The 22,835-nt window shown below is 42.9% G+C and overlaps 1 long non-coding RNA gene across 1 annotated transcript; it reads left to right on the top strand.

The window, feature by feature from the left end:
- Positions 1–574: 574 nt before the first annotated feature.
- Positions 575–21,025, top strand: LOC120298807. The gene is made up of 3 exons (XR_005554230.1): positions 575–923; positions 11,048–11,155; positions 19,952–21,025. It is a non-coding gene; the product is annotated as an uncharacterized LOC120298807 (long non-coding RNA).
- The last annotated feature ends 1,810 nt before the right edge of the window (positions 21,026–22,835 follow it).

Below are 22,835 nucleotides of genomic sequence, written 5' to 3'. Positions count from 1 at the left end.
GGCCAAGAGCAGAACAGAGATTGGGGAATAACAGTTGGAAGGCTGCGAAGCCACAAAGCCATGAAAACAACTCTTGAACACCTTGGGATGTGGGTGGTGGATCTAGATCAGGGGTCTTCAAACTTGGCCATTTATGATTCTGGGAGTTGAAGTCCACAAGTCATAAAAGGGCCAAGTTTGAAGACCCCTGGTTTATATGGTCCATGCTGGCTGAGGAATTCTGGGAGTTGAAGTCCACAAGTCATAAAAGGGCCAAGTTTTAAGACCCCTGATCTAGATAAAACTTTCCAAAGGAGGAGAGATAAAGGGATACCAAATATGACTTTGAGAAATCTGAATGAAACGGGTGGAAAAAAAACACCCACGGGGAAGGTCCACCAGCTTCTTTCTTGACTCCTTGAGAAAAAGAGCAGAGTCTATCTTGGAAAGCCAGCTCAATTGGATCAGGTTAAGGTTCTAAGCGGTGAAGAGGTCAAGCAGATCCAAAGAGTCCTCCAAGGAGAAACAAGAGGAGCTGCTTAGGTAGGACCAGGTTTTATAGAGGCTGAGAATTCTCCTTGTTGGGGAGACAGCTTTCCGTCTAATATTCCTTCTTGTCTTAGAGGAAAATGGTTAAATCTCTGAGGATTAAGGCCCAGTGGGCAGCTGAAGACGAGCGTTAGCTGAAGCAGGACTGTCTTACTTCAAAACAAGTATTACCTGGGGGAAAAGCAACAAGCCTGGCAGATAGAAGCAAGCTTATTGCTCAGTCTTCCGTTTGCTTGCCTTCTTCATCTCTGGACACCGTACTCTCCTGTTCTGTAACTGCTGGACCATGTGGTGGGTCTTAAGACTTCGTTATAGCTTCTTTGTCTTGCCTGCCCCATGGATTTATCACTGCCAAGAGAATCCTGAAGAGCCTGGCTGTGGAAGAGTATTGACCTGTAAGCCTCTTTCTTCTTTTAATTTGTTGGCTTCTGCTCATCGAGAAACACCAGGCTTCTGGCTAAAGGATTTGTGGCTTTCTTAGCTGAAAAACCCAATGTGGTATTATTTTCAGATTTATATATCAGTGCTGGAAAAGAATGGGGTTTTCAGGGAGGAGGAGGAAGGGGGGGGGGAAAGGAGGACTGTAGGGTCCATGATGCTTTTTGATGGCATCTAGGTCCCACTAGTATTTTTCACGTGTGCCTAAAAAAAATTGCTATGTCAATAGAAGAGAATATTTGTAGCTCAAGGTTGAACTGTGGCGTCCTTGGTGGTCTTTAAGCTTGGTTGACTTCTTGCAGACATTTCATTACTCAACTAGGTAACGTCATCAGTGCTGGAAGAGAATGGGGTTTTCAAGGAGGAGGAGGAGGAGGAGGACTGTGGGGTCCTTGATGCTCTCTGAGCTCGACTGGTTTCTTGCAGACGTTTCATTCCCCAATTAGGTAATATCATCAGTATCTTTGTATCCAATTTCCCGATGTTTAAGGGGCACGTTTAACATGCTGTTGGTCTTCCTCATTTAACTTTCCCCCACAAAAACGTCTCGAGGTACATTTCTCATGATGAAACCCTGAGCATTCAGTGTAGAAGTGGTTGTGAGGCACTTCTAGAAAATAACCTCTTCCCACTCTTGATCTTTCAGCACTTGAAGCCTTCACAGAGTTTGGTTTGTGTGTTTTGTGTGCTTTGAAAGGAGCGCAAACTCCTCCGGTCCCCATAGTGAACTTCCCAAATGAAAACCTTCTCAAAATTGGTCCTGACCAATTGGTGCACACACATCCTGTGGTTTTCTGCAAGATGGAGAGTGACATTCTGGCCCTCATCCCTTAAAGTAGTGCCCTTTGGATCTGAAAGACAGGTGGTGGGTTTTTTTTCCCTCTGCAGCCAGCTGTGGCTTGTTCAAAAACAAAGTCATCCTTCTTCTCTTCGCGGTGCTTTGACTGTCATTTAAAGCCATTCGGCCTTGTGCGTTTCCCCCCAGAAAGATGGACTGGCCCTGTCATGTTCACCTGCTGTTTGTGTAAAAACAATAATTGTAAAAAAAGGAAGTTATGAACAGTTTGTCAGTTCTGGTTGCTGAGAGCAACTAGGAAGACGGCACTTAGAGATCGCTGAAGTGCCACGGTGCTGGATGGATTTTTTTTATTTTGTTTTTATTATTTTTTACCTTGGTTTTAGGGATTCATTTGTCAGGAGAAGTCTGCCTTTTCAGAAGAAGCTAAACAAAATATTTCTGGATGCTTAAAACCATGGTTAACTTGTTGCAGGCTTCTCGCCCGTTGCCTCAGCTAGTTCCTCAGGAAAGCAAAACTGTTGAATGTCTATGGAGGTCCTCCGTCATCCAAGGTCATCATCTTCTTCCTCTTGTGCCGTATCCATTATTGGATGTTGGCAATCCTGTTTTTATCAGCAGCTGCACGAACAAGTGCTGCTGAGTTTTCTCCAAACCAATCCCTTAGATTTTGAAGCCACGATGTTCTTCTTCTGCCTGGACCTCGTTTGCCTTCCATCTTTCCCTGGAGGATGAAATGGAGTATGCCATATTTTTCTGGGTGTCGCATCACATGTCCGAAATATTCCAATTTTCATTTTTTAATTGTTTTGATGATTTCCCTTGGCTTTCCCAGGTGGCTTATCACCTCCTCATTTCTGATCTTGTCAACCCAGCTTATACGTAACAGCCGCCTGTAAATCCACATTTCAAATGCTTCTAGTCTCTTCAGGTGGCCTTCTGTCAGAGACCAGCTCTCTACTCCATAGAGCAGGATAGAAAAAATATAGCATTTGACCAGCCTGATTTTCAGTCTTAGGCTTAGGTCGTGACTGCAGAAGACCTTTTATAATAAAAATAATAGTAAAGTTGGAAGGGACCTTGAAGATCCTCTAGTCCAACCCCCTGCTCAGGCAGGAAACCCTACACCATTTCGGACAAATGGCTGTCCAGTCTCTTCTTAAAAACCTCCAGTGTTGGAGCATTCACTGCTCCACTGGTTAATTGTTCTAACTGTCAGGAAGTTTCTCCTTAGTTCTACATTGCTTCTCTCCTTGATGAGTTTTCACCCTTTGCTTCTTGTCCTGCCTTCAGGTGCTTTGGAGAATAGCTTGGCTCCCTCTTCTTTGGGGTAGCCCCAAAGAAGACAGGGTCAGGTTGCTCACCAGAGCACCAGAGGGAAGGACGAGAAACAATGGTTGGAAACTGATCAAAGAGAGAAGCAATCTGCAATTGATAAACATCCTCACAGTGAGGACAATCAACCAGTGGAACAGCTTGCCTTCAGAAGTTGTGGGCGGTCCATCACTGGAGGTTTTTAAGAAGAGGCTGGACAGTCACTTGTCTGAGATGGCATACGTCCTCCTGCTTGAGCAGGGGGCTGGACTAGAAGACCTCCAAGGTCCGTTCCAGCTCCATTCCATTCCATTCCATTCTATTCCTCTATATACTCTACTCTACTCTACTCTACTCTACTCTACTCTACTCTACTCTACTCTACTCTACTCTACTCTACTCTACTCTACTCTACTCTACTCCATTCCATTCCACTCCACTCCACTCCACTCCACTATTCCATTCATATTATTCCTAAACCTTTGGGATGCATCCGTGATGGCCACTTTGGGCTGGGCTGCTGATTGGTTCAAGGTGACCTCCGTGGGCTCGCCATGCTAAATATCTATGGAGATTTTCAGTCATCCAGGTCATGGTTGTCCCAAAGATGCTTTTTTCAGGAGGCAACTAGACTTTCTTTGTTTTTTTCATCTTCAAGAAAGGCGAAGAAAGCCCAGGCCTCTTGATAAAAACACCTTTGGATTCTTCATGCTGACAGGTCTCCATGGAACAACCTACACATGTCGGCAGACCAGCATAGGGAGGATATAAATATCATCGTGTTCCCGTTCTAATGAAGTTTAGCGCTTTGCTCATGTTTTTGCTAAGTGCTGCAGAAGCGTTAATTAATCAAATGTCACACTTCGCCAGCTAAGCTCTGATTCCCTGTTATGCCAGCACAGGAGCAGTGACCTGTTAATAAACCCCTTTCCTGTGGTGAGGCTCACACTTGTGTGTGCATTTTTTAATTTTTTGTTTTTTTTTAAAAAATCATTCTACTGATGAGCATTCAGTTAGGACAACCTTGAGAAAACGAGCCATTAATTCAGGCAATGATGTTAAGGACCCTCCAGTCTTGTTCATCTTCACTCTCAGAATATCTGCGGAAAGTTTTCCCGGCAGATCACGTGTGGGTTGCGCCGGGATTGCGCAACATGTTGAGCAAGGTCAATAGAAGCAAAGCTGATGGATTAGTAAGCTGGCTGTGTGTGTTGTGTGGAAGTAGCATCTCTGGGGTCATTACAGATCAGCTCTGTAGAATTGTCGGCTTCTTTTGAAATGGCTCTTTGCAGTTCTCCTTTCTGTATTTTGAACAAACTGGGTTTTTTTATGCTTAGATCTGGTCAGGCGCAAAGGATCAGGACCACACTTGAAGTTGCCGTTCATAAGTTTGATTGCTCAAGCCTCTACACAAGAATCTAGTTAAGTAATGTTCAATTCCAAAATTGCTGCCAGATTTGGGTCAACGGAATTCAAGAGGGATTGGACTCTTTGTGGCAGCGTAACGATTCTCAGCTGATGATGCGCCTAACTCCACCTCCCAAGTCTGCCTGTTCTTCCTCTCTGAAAAGTAATAACCCAGGCTAAAACTGGATGGTTCCACCCCAGATTTCCTTTTTTTTCTCCTGTTTGCACTTTTGTTTAATGTGTTTGTCTTCTGTTTTATTTACTACTGGAAAGAAGAAACATTTGTTTGGAGAATCCTTAGAGATAGATTCTCGCCTTTCAGAATTGCCCAAAGCATATATATACACGAGAGCCCTCTTTTCACTGGGCAATCCTTGTGCCTTCTGTGGCTCTCTTGGTTTCTCACACATCCCAAGGGGAAACATCAGGAAGAAATCCACCTCAGAGGAGGGGGTGGAGCAGCCACAGAGGTTGCAGCAGGACAGGGAGATTAAATTCACTCTGATCTACATCTTTGCTAGGAACTCAAAGTTGAAGCAGTTGGATTTTTTTATTTTTACTTTGGAGGCATTTTATTCAATTTGACGGTTCAGATCCTCTTTCTGATCGGTTTGGGAACAGCAGTTTGGTTTGAAGAATTTGAAGAATTCCAATTAAAACTTCACACAGTGGAAAGGCCGTCACTGGTCGTACCTGCAGATCCTTTCACAGTTCTTTCGCTTTGGGGCTCTTGGGTAGGAGAGGACTCTTGATTTCAGCATCCTCTGGGCACGAGAACATTATTTTTGGTTTGTTTTGACCACTGCTCGCTTGCGCTCTTCGATTTAATAAGCAGATAAAGTTATCTGATTGCCTTAGGATGGCTAGCAATGGTCAGGAGGAGCTCACTGTGTTATGGGAATGTTAGCGGAGTTAATTAGATTAGAGTTAGCTCCAAAAGAGAGTTAGAACTCAGCTCCAGCTTTGCCTAAGGCTAAGCTAACTTCGTCCCAGTTGTCTGTGAGGTGAAAACTCCCCAACTTAGTCCATTGTCTGGTGTTACCTGCCTAGTCCTCTGAGAAAAAAGAACTGGAGGGAAAGAGCAAATGAAAGAGTTTTACCCACAATGTTGAACTCCATTCCTGGAGTCCCGGAAACAAAAACATGCCTCTTTTCTACTTGGGGCTAATTAAATGTCCTTCTCTCAGTCGGTTTGCAGAAACATCTCTAGCAGCACTTACAACCAGGTGGGGAAAAAAACCTCAGTGAAACCTCTTGAGCTCAAGATTTGAAGATGTTTGCACTCCACATTGCCAAATGTAAGCAAAGAATACCTCAGGGGCTCCATTCAGGGACAGGGTTGGTGAAGGGGCAAACCTAGGAGAACAGCCCATCAGGACAAGATTCAGCAGTCCATCTGCATTTGAAAGACAATGGTCACTCTTTTGAAGACAGCAAAGTCCACCTTTTGGACAGAGAGGACCACTGGTTTGAAAAGGGGGTCAAAGAGGCCATCTAGGTCAAAATTGAACAGCCCTCTCTCAACAGAAGGGGAGGAATCCAACATCATCTATCTCCAATCTACAACACAGTCCTTTCAGCAGTTCCACGGAGGCTCCACATCCATTTGCATCACTCAGGTGACCCTGAGGACACAGTGGCCTCAACAACTCTCTAAAAGAAAGCAAATGACCAGCTTTCTGCAAGGAATATAAATCCTTCCATCCTCCACTATCCAGTCGGAGCTGAAGAAGCTTCTTGGATAAGAAGCGAAAGGTCTTCAAAGGAAAAACAAGAAAGTCCAGTTGCCTCATGAAAAAGCATATTTGGGGTACCACTCACTGGGGATGTGGTGGTTCCACATCTGGCCTCTTCTAACATCACTGAGGAATTTTTATCAGAGTGGGAGGCTGGATGAGGTAAACACCCGTCTCCTCCTTCTCTTTAAACAGCCAAAATGGCTGCTCTTCAGCAAACATGCAATTTCCCCCTGCTTAATTTATCACCGCTTTTGCTTCCTCAAGGAGCATGCCAAGAGCTCTGAAATGGTATTTTTCATGGCAGGCATGGGGATTGAAAAGAAGCTCAGAGAACAAATTAGGTTTTTTCTGCCTGGTGCCTCAAGGTGGCTACCCGCTGGGCCCAAAATGGGATTTTGAGCTAAGCAACTGGCAATGCCCAAGCCTTCCTTTTCAGAACACTTGACGCCATTTCCAATTCCACCTCTGTGATGGTTTCTGTAAACATCAGCTCCTCATATAGGACTCCGAAGGTCAATTAGACCAAGAAGGAAACTCATTGCATATTAAAATCAATATTAATCATACCGTACTTAAGAGCCCGGTGTTTGTTAACATTTTGGAGTTGGAAATGAATTGCGCCTGTCAAACTGGCAAATGGTTTCGACGTGCTTATTTTTTAACCAAACCAGACTCCCGTGTGTGAATGTCCTTTTGGCGTCCTGGACTCTTGTGCTTTTTTGTGTGTTTTCTTCCTCTTTGCGTTGGCAACTCAGCTCTAGAATCTGCCTCCAGGGAAAAGCTCTTGGGATCGTAGCCAAGACGGGCTTCGGCACAAGCTGCAGACTTCCCGTATTTATTATAGCCCTCTTTTACTTTCTCAACGCCTAAGTAATTGTAAGTTATTAGGGAGAAGGCTTGGCAGTGTCTGCTTCTTTTGGAAAGCAATCAGGCTAAATTTTGAGAGAGTCAGCGCTTGATCCCTGCGGACAAAGCCCCTCCCTTTTTGGTTTTAATTAATTTGTAGGCCTTTCTCCCTTCTGAGGGCGATGTGGGAAAAGAGCGTCTGCAACAAAGCAATAGAAAACAGAACAAGGTGCAAGAGAGTTCCAGCGTTTTGTGGTGGAACTAGGAAGACAATAATCACGGCGAGGCTTCGGAAAGCAGTTCGACCTTTGTGCTTAGTTTAACTGGGTATTTGAAACCCAGTCTCTGGTTGTCATTTCTGGAAGTTATACATCTCCCTGGTCTTTCACTGCTCAGAAAACCAAACTCAGGGCTGCTATGCTGAGGACTAAATTTAATACATGGTGATGGGATGGAAGTTTGGGTGTTCTAAGTTTTGCTTGCTAATTTAACCAACTGGGAGTCAACCACGTTGACCTCCATCATCTCTGAGCCAGGTGGAACCAAAGTCGCTGATTCTTCCTCACTCAGCAATTTCAGCAAGGGCTCCTGTGGTGGATGGGATGGAGAAAAGAGGGTTTTTTTCCGGCTTTGTTTCAAGCTTTTTCTTTCAACTTTATTTAAGCTGAGGTCAGAGAAGATAAGGGGCGAGGGAAAAACAAGGTGTCTCGATCGTTGATGGACTGGGTCACCCTCCAGTTTTCCTCTGTTTTCTGTACAGTTGGCAGACAACACAAAAGTGCCGTGCCAACAGTTTGGGGAAAAAAAATACTAGCACAGCAAGAAAGATAGATATCTAGGCAGATTGCTTGTTCTGGCTTCTTTTGCTAGCAAGATCTGTAACAGCAGAAGTCATGTGCTCATGCAGTGATGTTTATATGTTTATACTTTGATAGTATCTATCTGCCTGTCTGTCTGTCTGTCTGTCTGTCTGTCTATCTATCCATCCATCCATCCATCTATTCATCTGGGTCGGTCACTGGGACTAGAACAGAACAGAATAGAATAGAATCTGGAAGGGACCTTGGAGGTCTTTCAGTCCAGCCCCCTGCTCAAGCAGGAGAACCTATTCCATCTCAGACAAGTGACTGTCCAGTCTCTTCTTAAAAACCTCCAGTGATGGAGCACCCACGATTTCTGGACTTCAGATGTTTTTTTCTTCCAAGTTTTTGTACTCCTGCTGGAACCTATCCTTGGGGAACTTGTGCTCTCTCCAGGATGTGTCCAGAATTTCTTCCAAGTCTCCTGAAAGCCATTTGAGAGCAGCTCTCTCTTCATCCCCTTGAATCCCAGGGAGATATATGTTACAAGCCAATCAAGCTTTTATTGCACTTGATTTTGAGTCGTCCCGTTTTTTTTTTTTTTTTAATAAAATAAAATACGATGGCCAAGCAAGCACATGTAGAAGTGCCAGGTGCTTTCAATCTGCCATTTTCACCTCCCCATCTCCAGTGGCAAGATGTATGATTCAGCAAGCAAATGAGTTTCTGGCAGCTGGCGGAGAAATTGCCAGTTGCAATCTGCATAATTGCCTAAGTCCTGAGCAGAAAATTACTTTGTTCAGCTGTCCATGGGAACAGGCTGCATGCTTCGCTCATGGTTTCACACCAGTGCTTCCAAGAGTGTAGCCCTCTCCCCATATTTCCAGAACCACTTCAGAACCATGGACAGTTCTTGGCGTTTCAGGATTTATAGAACACCGAATAACAGAATGGGCGGTCTTCTAGTCCAACTCCCTGCTCAAGCAACAGACCCCAGACCATTTCAGTCAATCAATCAGAATAGAGCTGGAAGGGACCTTGGAGGTCTTCTAGTCCAACCCTCTGTTTGAGCAGGAGACCCCATTCCATTCCAGATAGGGGGTTGTCCAGTCTCTTCTTAAAAATCTCCAGTGATGAAGCACCCACAACTTCTGAAGGCAAGTCGTTCCACTAGTTAACTATTCTTACTGTTAGGATATTTTGCCTTATTTCTACATTCATTTTAGATTGGTTTGTACAATGGATCCTGAGATCCCTTCCCAGCATTTGAGATCACTGTCTAGGAAGACCATTCTAAATGGTACCTTTTCCTTTAAGCAAGATGGAGGGGGAAAAAAAACACTCCTTTCAAAATTGGGCTTTGAGCAGGGCCAAATGTCTTATTTCCCTCCTTCGCAATGAAATCCCATCACCGGCAAGGAAGTTTTCTACTTTCCACCCTCCGCTGAGCGAGGCTTCTCACCCCACCATTTATTTTTTAATACCCTCCAATCTTGGAACAAACGATAATTGTCAAGACTTCTGACTTCTTGCCTGCTTAGATGGCATTTATCCTCACCACCTCATTTCAAAGCCCCAAATGAGTTTTCTGAAAGCCCATTTAGTTGTGTTTGCATTTCCCCCACTGTGTTCCGAAACGAGCTTTCTGTGTAATAAAGCTTTTCGAGGCCTCCTAATAGAAAAAAACCTTGTGTTTGTTTCTTCTTCCTGTTACTCTTCCCCACAAGGCCCTGTTCAGTCCAGGCGCTTTGTGCTGCCGTTTCTTTCCGCCGGCTGCCGGGGCCTCGGCGGAGATGTTCAGCCAAGCGGACGGCGCGCTCCGACTTTTGTATGTTAATTGAGACACTTTTTAATTTGGCTTTTGCATATTCTTTGAATTTGTATCATTGTAAATTAATTTCTAAAGAGGGCCTGCTAAACAATTAACGCTCGCCCGGCTGATCTCGCCGGCGAGGAAACAACCGTCAGAAGAAATGCTGACGGAATCCAAATTTCGTCAACAGATGCTACAACTGAAACACAATCCCGGCCATAAAAACTCAAGGGGCAGGTGACCTAAGTAGGAATCCCTAATTCCAGATGACATTAAGGGGAGCTGGGGGAACAATAACACCTCTCAAAGGAATACATTTATAAAAGAGGAGATAAAAACACAACCTCTGGAGATGTTTCCCACTCAGATGCATTTGCAAGAAGCTGTTTATCTCAATACTCCAAACCAGCTCCAGACAAAGGAGGCAAAGTCTAAGCTCACTTGCAATTCCTATTGTACCGTGAGGTTCACAATGGGGATAGGGCCTGTGTGGAACCCTCAGTCAACTTCCTTGGAGAGCCAGTGATCTGTTTGTTTCATGGAAAGAAGGACCAGGGCTGATGTGACAGCAGCCTTCCAATATCTGAGGGGCTGCAACAAAAAAGAGGGGGTCAACTTATTTTCCAAAGCACTTCCTGAAGGCAAGACAAGAAGCAATGGATGGAAACTTATCAAGAACAGAACCAACCTAGAACTAAGGAATAGAGTAGAGTAGAGTAGAGTAGAGTAGAGTAGAGTAGAATAGAGTAGAATAGAATAAAGAATTATTAGAATAGAATAGAATAGAATAGAATAGAATAGAATAGAATAGAATAGAATAGAATACAGTAGAATAGAATAGAATAGAATAGAATAGAATAGAATAGAATAGAATAGAATAGAATAGAATAGAATAGAATGGAGTGGAGTGGAGTGGAGTGGAGTGGAGTGGAGTGGAGTGGAGTGGAGTGGAGTGGAGTGGAGTGGAGTGGAATGGAATGGAATAGAGTAGAGTAGAGTAGAGTAGAGTAGAGTAGAGTAGAGTAGAATAGAATAGAATAGAATGGAATAGAGTAGAGTAGAGTAGAGTAGAGTAGAATAGAATCTGGAAGGGACCTCGGAGGTCTTCTAGTCCAACCCCTTGCTCAAGCAGGAGCTCCTATACCATTTCAGACTCCTTAGTCCTTGAAAACTCACCAGCCCACCTGCTCCTTTCAGGTAAATGGCACATGAATATGTAGATGGAGCTGAGATACATCTCCTCAGCTCTTCTAATATTTTCTTCCTTAATTGCACAATGGACCCTGTTCTTTGGGAGCAGGCTAACATTTCATGGCCTAATCACCCGTCCTTCTATTAATTTAAGTGATGCATTTTCTATGCCCAGTGATGAATAAACCGGATCAATGCCAGCAACATGCTTTATTGGACCTCCTGCGAGATGAATTTGTCGAGAGACGGCCTGTGAGATGGAGTCAACATGCAGATGAGATTGGTAAGTGAGAGCTATATCGATTATCCCCAGCCTGGATGAGGCAGTAATTCCAGCCAATGCCTCAGCTGTCTTTCAATTTGGTTCATTGCTTATGCCATAAAAAAAAAAAAAAGACTGGCTCAGGAACAGATCTCATTTCTTATCACAAGGGCAAGTCTTGAGATTTGACACCTTGCTAAGAGGGGTGCTGGATGAACTGGGATCTTTATTCAAGGGCACCTGACTGAAGCTGTTCCTTAGCAATGCTTTCATCTGGATTTCTGCATTGGAAATTGGCTTCAATGGCCAATTAGAGTTGAATGGAACTGTGTAGAGTGAAGGCAAATATATGTGTCCCAGGATAATCCTGCAGGATCCAATCTGGGTTGGTCACCGGGACCATTTACGTTTGTTTGTGCTGGCCAGCTCTCACTTTCCAAGTATTTGGTATGCTGGTGTTAATCAGCACTCCTGTTGACTTCCATGGCTGTTTTTGTGCCTGCTCATCCAACAATCTTAGTTGAACATGTGTCCTTGTTCGTTGCAGTATGAGGCTATCGGTGAGTTTGGGTCTCCTCGTCTGAGTGCTCACTTGTGTTCTTGCAATCTGGCGGTTAGCTTCCTCCCCATCTGTCCTACATAGTCACAGGGACAATCCATGCAGGGAATCTGGTAGATTCCATTGGAAGTATCTCCCACCTCCAAGCAACCTTTACAATGCATAATTTGTCCTCGCCTGGTAGCCTCTGGGCGGCGTGCAATGTCCATTGGAAATCACAGAAGCTGCATTATACAGCTTCCGAAATGTTTTTGATGTATGGCAGGGTGTTCCATGTGGTTGATCTTGTTTCTTCTTTCTTCACTGGTCCCGTTGACCAACACAGATTGGATCCTACAGGAACTATATAGATGTGATGAACTAGAAGACTAGGAGAACAGGAATGTTGGATAAGAGTTTGTTCTTTCTTTCTTTCTTTCTTTCTTTCTTTCTTTCTTTCTTTCTTTCTTTCTTTCTTTCTTTCTTTCTTCCTTGAGTTCTTTCTTTCTTTCTTTCTTTCTTTCTTTCATTCTTTCATTCATTTGTTCTTTCTTTCTTTTTCTTTCTTTCTTACTTACTTTCTTGAGTTCTTTCTTTCTTCCCCATAATTTTTTACAAGCAATATTAGAAGGTTGATAGTTCCCTGGAGATCCCTCAAGAAGGGGGTGATTTTCTGCCCTTATGAAGGGGGATGGGGACCAATTATTTTTTAGCCCCATAATAAATGCTTATGGTTGTGGGGGACAGAGTTTGGTTGCCACCATTTTATGAAATAATGGAAGACGTTGCGGTCACTGTGTGCTGCATTCTGTGTCCAGCTTGCCTTCTGAGCCTGAAGCCAGAGGAATAAAACTTCTCCATTTAATAAGGCTTAAGGACATCTTTCTAACTGAATCATTGCTTTTCATTCTGAAAATTGGTTTGTAACCGTACTGTCTACTCCAGCTTCCTTGCTGAGGAATGGTCTCGAGTGAAAAAAGAGAGAAGAGGTTGAACAGGGGACTTGTTATATAGGTCATTAATTCTCACAGCCACTCATTAGAAGCCAAGAAGGTGGACCAGACCATTAATGTTTAAAAAGAGACTCAGTTGTTTGAGATTGTCACAAATGCACAAAAGGGACCAACAAGGACAGCCGAAACTGGCAAACAAACTGGAGGTAGTATTTTGCGGCATTCTACCTTGGCAGTGATTTTAATAGAAAAACCAACAGCCAAGATGGATGGACAGATAGCAGATTTCAAAGGAATAATTACACTTTTAAAAGGCAAGTCGGTGAAATTAAAGGCGGTGGCGGGGGTCAAAGAGGGCAAGATGTCTGCCTCGCCATCACAATCCGAGCCGCATCCCTTTCTGCATGCATGTGATGTAGACACACTTAACCAAAGGGCATCACAACATCATATCTAGTGTTGATTTGTTTTTGTCCTCCTTGTGTGATGACCTTGATCCTGTGTGTCACCAATGTCTCTGCATTTGGTACCACAGATCATTTTTAGAGATAGCTTTCCAAGGTTAGGAAATTTTACATTTGCGGAGAACTATAAATCATGAAAGAAAGTCTTGTTTTCTGTTTTCATTAATATTCATTTCTTAGAATACATACATACATACATACATACATACATACATACATACATACATACATATATATGCATTTAATGCATGCTTTTAAATATGCCCATCTCCAAATTATAGGCTGTTCTTCAAACAATTCTTCTTCTAATAAACCCTTTTCACTTTCCCATGTGTGTTTTTGGCATGTTAGTCAAGTTTGAAACCACTTTGTCAATCAAGATGGTTCCAAAATGGGTTTCATTTATGGTTCTAGGAAAAAAAAGACAGTGGAAGGGGAGGGGCTATTTTTTAAAAAAATCAAACTATGTTGCCAGGTTTAATTAAACCTTGGTTAAAACCTCTCTCTTTGTTTTGCTATCTGGTTTAAGAAAAGGAAAGAGAGCCCTTGAGCTTGCAAGGTGATTGGTGAATTCACGAGAAGGATGCTTGAAAGTTGCTTGACCTGAATGACACTAGAAATAATTGAAGAGGCTTCCTCCTTTGGGAGAAAAATAGCAGTGCACTCTTTTGGCAGGGGTGATAGGGAGAAATTTGCATGCAGACAAACTTCAATCAAGGATATAAACTGATAGTAAATCTGACTCACTTCTGATGATGTTACTTAGTTTGGTAATGAAATGTCTCCAAGAAAGCAAACAAGATCAGAGAGCATCAAGGACACCACAGTTGTCGTTGTCATCGTCCTCCTCCTCCTCTCAGCAAATTCCACTCCCTTCTAGCACTGATGATGTTACCTAGTTGGGTAATGAAACATCTGCAAGAAAACACCAAGTTCAGACAGCTCTAAGGACCCCACAGTCCTCCTCCTCCTCCTCCTCCTCTCTTCAAACCCTACTCCCTTCTAGCACTGAAGTTATTACATGGTTGGGTAATGAAATGTCTACAAGACAACAAACAAGCTCAGAGAGCACCAAGGACCCCACAGTCATCGTCCTCCTCCTCCTCCTCCTCCTCTCTTCAAACACTACTTCCTTCTAGCATGAAGTTATTACATAGTTGGGTAATGAAATGTCTGCAAGACAACCAAGAATCTACTACTTCTACTTCCAACTTTTTGGAAGTAGATGTTACCTAGTTGGATAATGAAACATCTCCAAGAAAACAACCCAGCTCAGAGAGCACCAGGGACTCTGTCGGGCTCACCTTCTTGTTGGCAGTTCTTTAAAAATAATGGTTTACTTTAGCCTTGATCAATGTTTTTTTCCGCTTTCTATCTACTCTTTACTGATCATGTGTGGCGAGGTTTTTACTCCTTTTTTATTTTAAATGATTTTACAGTATAATTTGTCTGGAGAACTGGATTTACTGAACAGATTAGCAATGCAGTAAAGAAAATTAATTCTGGGCGACAAGGCAAAAGTTATCTTCCTAAATATTGTTTAGAGATCATCTCAGTACAACTGGTCCTGGGGAAAAAAAAAAGGGGGGGGGGTTTCACTGGAAGGCAATCTCACCATCTCCTGATCCAAAGGGTTTTGTCTTTTTCTCCAGAACTGAGCTGGTCTGGAAAACGCCGAGCTTTTTCACTATTTCAAAACTTGGTGTACGGCTAAAACTGCCATTTGTAAAGCAGCCCGGAGATTGGCATGCCTCTAAGAATTAATTCAGAATTGATGGCATTTTCCAGGGATTTATTTTTCGACTGCCCATCTGCATTTAAGCTTCGTGCAATATCATACCGTGTGCTTTGCCTCAGCTACCGGAGCACGGGAAACCATTAATCCCTCTCGTGGCATTTTTCAGCATTAAACCTCTGTGCATATTATGATTACAGCATGTCAGCTGGAAAGCTTCCACCCATCCTTTCTCACCCCGGGCCAGGCGCAGCCAACAGTCTGAATGATTGGGAAATTGCACCAGGAAGGAAGCCCTCCTGGTCTTCTCAACAGGTTTATGCAAATCAGACGAATTAATAATCCCAAAGAGTTGACCTTAGTCGTAAAATAAATCCACTTGACGGATAACTAGGGGAAGCGGGAGGGCAAGGGAAGAAAGAAGCCGGAGCAGGAATGGAGAACGCTTGCAAAAAGAAATAAATAAAAGGGAAGGTCTTTCTGTGCTGTCCGTTCCTCAGTTCTCTGAGTCATTAACCAAGCCATTTTGCAATGTATTTAAACCTCCTTGAACTCAGCTGCAATCAGCAGTGAGGGAGAAAAGGCAATTTAGCAGAAAGCTATGAAGTCAGCAGAAAGAGGGGGCGGGGGAAGAATGGCGTAAAGAGAAGAATGTGTCTCTCTTTCTCTATGTTCACAGTTATGTGGCTTTTTCCATCCCATTTGACTGCTCTTCTTAAGGAACAGCTCTGGAAAAAAGGGGGCTTCTTCTTACAGACTTTCCTACTTGTGCAGAACACGGGTCTGACACCACCCAGATTCATACTTTCCAACAGAAGAGAATATTTGTAGCCCAGGGTTGAATGGCAAGGTCCTTGGTGCTCTTTGAGCTTGGTTGTCTTCTTGCAGATGTTTCATTATCCAAACTAGATAACATTATCAGTGCTAGAAGGGAATGGGAACTGTGGGGAGGAGGAGGAGGAGGAGGAGGATGAGAAGGAGAAGGAGGAGGAGGAGGAGGAGGAGGAGGAGGAGGAGGAGGAGGAGGAAGAAGAGGAGGAGGAGGAGGAGACGACGACGGCAGTGGGATCCTTGGTGCTCTCTGAACTTGCTTGCTTTCTTGCAGACGTTTCATTACCCAACTAAGTAACATCATCAGAAGCGAGTGAGGTTTGCTATCAATTTATATCCTTGGTTGAAGTTGGCCTACCACCGGTGCTAGAAAAACACCACATCAGTTTCAGATTCTCTCAGAGAAACTTGATTTTTGAGATGTTCTTCAATTAGACCTCAGAAATGGGCTTTGACTCTCTGCAAGATAGTCTTCGCGAAAGAGGGACAATTGAGTATGTAGTATCCTGAGTGAGTTCAGAGCATCAGCCATGATTCCTTTTTTGAAAAGGTCATTTGGGCTGAGACATGGAAGGAATGCACGGGGACGGGGGGGGGGCTTGGATTTTATCCGATCGTGCCAGGAGTATTAACTCTAAGTCCAACGGCAGCAAAGTTTTACAACTACCGCAGCCTTCCCGCTCACCGAGTTGGCGCCCGTTTCGTGCAGGTCCACCTAATTGCTGATGATGACAAACGGATGTGGGTTATATTTGCCAGGTTGGACTGTTGCTTTAAATATTGATAACCAAAGCCTATCACGGGCTTAGAAGAATTGCCCGCTTCTGTTGCTCGACTAGTGAGAGTCCTTCAACAATAATCCGCTCTTCAATAATTCATGAAAATATATTCCCCTCCCAAATCAAATTGGAAGCTATTTTGTGTGATGTATTATTTAAAATTCAATATCGGAGTGTGCTCATGGCTTGCTCTTCCTGCATCGGAGGACCATTTCAAGATGTGATTATGTGCAGAGGCTATTTAAAAGTGACAATATTTATTTATTTAGCTTTTCATTCTGTTTAAGAGCGAGAGCACAGGCGCTGGAGTGGAACTCGATCGCCGGACAACATATCCGTAAATAGAGTTTGACACAACAAACTTTTCTAAGATCGTCATATCACCCCTAAATCTACAACTTTGTGCAAAATTCAATAAGTTCATCCCTAGGAGCACATGTGCGTGTGTCTATATTCCCACATATAAATAAATCTTATTTCTGAAAGCTGACTTTAGAAAGCAGACTCTTAAAGACAGAATAACAGAGTTGGAAGGGATCTTAGAGGTCTTCTAGTCCAACTCCCTGCTCAAGCAGGAGACCTCTATACCATTTGAGACCGTCTTCTCTTAAAAACTTCCAGTGTTAGACCACCCACAATTTCTGAAGGCAAGCAGTTCTACTGATTAACTGTTCTAACTGTCAGGAAATTTCTCTGTAGTTCCAGGTTGCTTCTCTCCTTGATTAGTTTCCATTCATTGCTTCTTGTCCTGCCTTCGGGCGCTTTGAAGAATAGCTTGACTCCCTCTTCTTTGGGGCAGCCCCTGAGTTATTGGAAGACTGCTATCCTGTCCCCCCTCGTCCTTCTCTTCGTTAAACTAGACACACCCAATTCCAGCAACCGTTCCTTATATGTTTTAGCCTCCAGTTCCCTGATCATCTTTGTTGCTCTTCTCTGCACTCTTTCCAGAGTCTCAAAACTGGATGCAGGATTCCAAGTGTGGCCTTACCAAGGCATTGTAAAGCAGTACTAATATCCAAGCCTGGTGATTCAAGAGACTTTTGGATCACCAGGTTCTAGGCAATATAGAAACTTCTCAGGAAGAACTATTACTATATTTCCTTGATTCACTGTGTAACAGACACATGTCAGGCCCTAGTTGTAGGTGAGCTAAATCTTCTACCTCTTGGAACAAGGAACATTTTCCTTGTCCACCGCAACAGCTGGTATCATTCAATGACATTGAGGGACACACAGGATGAACTTTGTAATACTTTTTTCTTTTTTGGTAGGACTGTTGCACCGGCTAACTCTTATTGCTAGAGAATCCTTTGATACTTATTGAGATCATTGTTAAAACTGGTCTTGACAAAACCTTTTTGTTGAGTTCATTCCTGGATTTTCCCAGGTTTGACCTAGTGTGAGAAGGATTAGCCGGCAAACAAGGTTGCCGTTGCCCAGGGTACGCCCGATTGTGGTTTGAAATATTGCTCCACAATCTTCGAGGAGGCTCCTTCTGTGTACCCCAATAAAGAAGAAGGAGGAAGAGAGGAAGAAGTAGGAGGAGCAGTAGGGAGGAGGAGGAGGAGGAGGAGGAGGAGGAGAAGAAGAAGAAGAAAAAGAAAAAGAAGAAGAAGAAGAAGAAGAAGAAGAAAAAGAAGAAGAAGAAGAAGAAGAAGAAGAAGAAGAAGAAGAAGAAGAAGAAGAAGAAGAAGAAGAAGAAGAAGAAGAAGAAAAAGAAGAAGAGGAGGAGGAGGAGGAGGAGGAGGAGGAGGAGGAGGAGGAAGGCCTCTCTTTTAGAAACCAGGACTGGCAGGAGAGGATTCAATGCATTGGAGATTATAATTTCATTTTTAGCTGTTCTCAAGCTTCCACGAACAAAATAAATATTTCAGCCCAACCTTGGGAGGTGCTGAGTATGTATCTTACCAATGTTCATTTTGATGTTTTCCCTTTGCAAATGTTTTTTTTTTTTATTTTACTTTTACCCAGAGTGCCATGCTCTTTTCCATGGCTAGGCTCACAAATTATTGGATGCTTCAGTCCTGGTGATGTAACCGGACGGATGACCATTCGTAAACCAATCAACTTTGGCTTTGAAGTTCTTAGTTGTGCTAACTATAAAAGTGAAGCCCTTTGTCCTGCCCCCCCCCCTTTTCGCAGAGAGACTTTCATCAGAATACTTCAATGCATTGCTTTTTAAATGATCTTCCAACTCAGTTGCTTAACGGAACAGGTAAGCTGAGGCAGAATTTGGCCATCAACATTAACCCATCACGTCCCATTGTGGAAAAAAAAAATCAAATCACATTTTGTAGTCCGTTCAGCACCTCCATCGCTGAAATCCAGTTAAAAGGATTTCAAGAAGGCAGGGGAAATTTCTCCAGGGGGTTTTGTACATTTTTTTTGTTTTGAACTCAGGTTTTTATTTTTTTAAAAAAACTTAGATTTTCAGCTTGGAAAACAGAAGGAATCCTTATGGGGGAGCCAGCAAGAGAGTTACGGTAAAAGTAAGCAACCGATTCGATTTTCTTTCCATCAGAAAATTGGTCTCCATACATTGCGGATTCTTGCGGCGTGCCTGTGCATAAACCTTGAGAAAAATCAACTTGCACCAAACAAGGAGGCCCGTATATAATATTTAATAGGCTGTGGATTCAGTTAATACCTAAAGGCCTTATTATCTGTTTCTGGTTGGCTGGAGGCATTCTAATTTGATGCTTTGGCTAAAGTCGGAAAAAGGAATTGGACAAAAGAGAGATGCTTAAAAAGGGAAGAAGGGGAGATGGCTCTTGTTAAGAGGCAGAGTTGGAAACAATGCCGAACGGCATAGAGAGAGATAATCTTGGGTGGAGAGTCAAGAAAGTATATCAATTCTGCAGGCAGACATGGATCAGGAGCAGCCTGCATTCACATACTCCTTTGCCAGCAAATTATTCTTTGAAAATGTCTTGGGGAAAAAAATATCACAGGTTCTGGTGTACCGCTGGTTTAATTTTACAGAATACAGAATAAGGAGCTAATTTAAGGAATGGCCTGGGAGAATCCAGTTTTGCAATAAAGCTACTCTGGAATTTTAGACTTGGCTTGCCAGGCAGTTTCATTGACTGACTGATCAAGGGAATTATTTTGGTTTAGGTGGTCCAGCTAACAGATTAGCAGAGTTGGAAGGGACCTTGGAGGTCTTCTAGTCCAACCCCCTGCTCAAACAGGAGACCCTAGATCATTTAAATCAGTCAATCAATGAATCAATCAATGAATCAATTAATCACAATAGAGCTGGAAGGGACTTTGGAGGTTTCATTGACTGATTGATCAAGGGAATTATTTTGGTTTATGTGGTCCAGCTAACAGATTAACAGAGTTGGAAGGGACCTTGGAGGTCTTCTAGTCCAACCCCCTGCTAGCGCAGGGGACCTTATGCCATCCTTATCCTATAGCGTTATGTTCTTTTTTTTTCTTTTACATTGTTTATCTCATTGTTCTATTACCTGACTTCTGTTCTGATTACACTCTTTCCCTTTTCCTTTTTCAAAAGGTGACCGGACTTTGTTTTTCCTGGAACAACATTTCGCTTCTCATCCCCAGGAGCATCTTCGCTTCTGACTTCAGTTATGCTTCGGTCAGAAAATTCGGACGCTTGGCAACGGTCTCCTATTTACGACAGTTGAAGTGTCCCCCTTCTAAAACTGGAGGCTTTTAAGAAGAGACTGGACCTTCACTTGTCTGAGATGGTATATCGGTTCTCCTCCTTGAGTGGGGGGCTGGACTAGAAGACCTCCAAGGTCCCCTTCCAGCTCTCTTCTATTCTAACCTTCTGACAAGCAAAATCAGTGGGAAAACCAGAGTGACTTAACAATCATGATATTGAATGGATAACTATACTTAAGAACAGTGACAAGAAAGGATGTAAAATGGTGCAAAATTCACTTAGCAACTGTCCCACTGAGGAACAGACATTCTGGGCTCAATGGCCGTCATACGTTGAGGACTATCTGACCTGGAGCATTTTAGAAGTTTCTCTTTTTTCTCTTTCTCCCTCCGTGCGCTCAGATCTGCAGAGCGAAAAGGTGATTTTTCTTAAAAAAGCGCCAGCCAGCCGAAGAAGCAACACAATCAAGCTCAATTATATTAGCGGGTACTCTGCAATTATATTGCTCTGCAGTTGATCGGGGCACTTTGGAAAGCATTAACTAATTAATGGAATTTACTGGAAGCAATTGCGCTTTTGTTTCAGGATGAAATAAATAAATAAACAGGCCGAGCCCGCTGAGGGGTGGCTGAGGTGAGTTGTCGGGTGGGAGATGGGAAAATCTGGGAAGTGGGTTGGACTGGCACATCCCATGAATGAGAGAGAGAGATCCCTGTTTGCAGAAATTGGATTGGAGTGCTGGCAATTATCTCGGACTCTCATTCGTTCAGATATATATGAATGAGTGTTAAGAGCCAGGATGGCTTAAGGTGCTGATTTTAAGGGTGGAGTGATACAGATTAGGAACAAAATACAATATATGTATATATACAAGGTCCCTTCCAACTATTCTATTCTATTCTATTCTATTCTATTCTATTCTATTCTATTCTATTCTATTCTATTCTATTCTATTCTATTCTATTCTATTCTATTCTATTCCACTTCCACTTCCATATTCTATTCTATTCTATTCTATTCTATTCTATTCTATTCTATTCTATTCTATTCTATTCTATTCCACTTCCACTTCCACTTCCATATTCTATTCTATTCTATTCTATTCTATTCTATTCTATTCTATTCTATTCTATTCTATTCCATTCCATTCCACTTCCACTTCCACATTCTATTCTATTCTATTCTATTCTATTCTATTCTATTCTATTCCATTCCATTCCATTCTATTCCATTCCATTCCATTCCATTCCATTCCACCTCACCCCACCCACCCCTTCCCATCCCATCCCTTTTATTATGGATTCCTTGGCATGGAATAATCCAGATTAGTTCACTAGTTTCTCCACGTCCTAATCCTAAGGGATGGGGAAAAAAAGGCCCATTTGAAAGTTGCTGTCTACCCTGAGTGTGTCTCTAAGGGATAAGTTCAACTGTTCCTATGGTCACAATCCTTGCCAAGCATTTTTCAGGGTGAGCCAGAGTGATATATCACTGGAACAATCTTTCTTTTCTCTCTCTCTCTCTCTCTTTGCCTTGAGACCCACTCGGTGTTGTGAACAGTATCACGTAACGAGTAATTGAATTCCTCACTCCTGTAAATATTTTTGGCAACCTGGGACCTTTCGAAAGGTCAAAGATTTTCAGAAAACCATCTCCTAGCCTGGAAGCTCCTTTTTTATTTTTATTTTTTTTCCCCCAAAATGAAATACCTGAAGCGGCGGTCTCAAGGCAGAGGAAGATATTCTTGCTGTGCATCCGGGAAAGACATACAATCTACAGCGATACAGATGGCTCTATTGACTGTATGGAACGAAGCCGAGCCAATATTCTCGAGCTTTCCCCAAAGGAAACGTTTTTGACTACTATGTGCGTCATCAAGGATTATAGTCTTCAAACGGCAGACGCATTTGTAACTATCTCTGAACGGGAGCCCAGAGCCTTCCTGGTGTCTTTTGGCTTCATTCTCTTCTTCTTCTTTATCTCTGTTAAAATCCAAAACAAGAATTCTTTTTTTGTTTGTTTGTTTTGGGGTCAACCCTGCAAAGGAGACCAAACTTGGAAAGTGGTACAGATTAAACTTTGACTTAGAGCGTCTATGGAGGTCCTCCGTCCTCCAGGGTCAGGGTTGTCCCAAAGGTGCTTTTTCAAGAGGCAACTGGATCTTCTTGTTTTTCTTTGAAGAGGTTTCTCTTCTCACCCAAGAAGCTTCTTCAGCTCTGACTGAAGGGTGGAGAATGGGAGCATTTATGCGAACTGAAGAAGCTTCTTGGATGAAAAGCGAAAGGTCTTCAAAGACAACGAGGAAGTCCAGTTGCCTCTCGAAAAAGCACCTTTTGACTTAGAACAGAAAACCTCAAAGTTGGAAGGGACCTTGGAGGTCTTCTAGTCCAACCCCCTGCTCAAGCAGGAGACCCTGTCCTATTCCAGACACATGGTTGTCCAATCTCTTGTTAAAAGAGATTCAACCTAGAAATAAGGAGAAATTTTCTGATCGTGAGAACAATCAACCAGTGGAATAGCTTGCCTTCAGATGTTGTGGAAGCTTCATCACTCGAAGCTTTCAAGAAGACACTGGACTGAGCAAGGGGTTGGACTAGATGACCTACAAGGTCCTTCCAACTCTGTTATTCTATTCTGTTCTGTTCTGTTCTACTCTACTCTAATATAAGAATACACTAGAGTGAATGGGATGTCCACCTGTTACTACACTTAAAGCAAGTTTACGCTCAATTCTTCCTTCATTGTGAGGCTTACTCCTCCATGGTGTTCT

Source organism: Crotalus tigris, unplaced genomic scaffold, assembly GCF_016545835.1.
Source record: "Crotalus tigris isolate CLP2741 ecotype Arizona unplaced genomic scaffold, ASM1654583v1 scf7180000024151.2778019, whole genome shotgun sequence".
NCBI classification, from domain to species: Eukaryota; Metazoa; Chordata; class Lepidosauria; order Squamata; family Viperidae; genus Crotalus; species Crotalus tigris.
The sequence above is the reverse complement of the archived record's forward strand: the minus strand, read 5'-3'. Positions and strand labels throughout refer to the sequence as shown.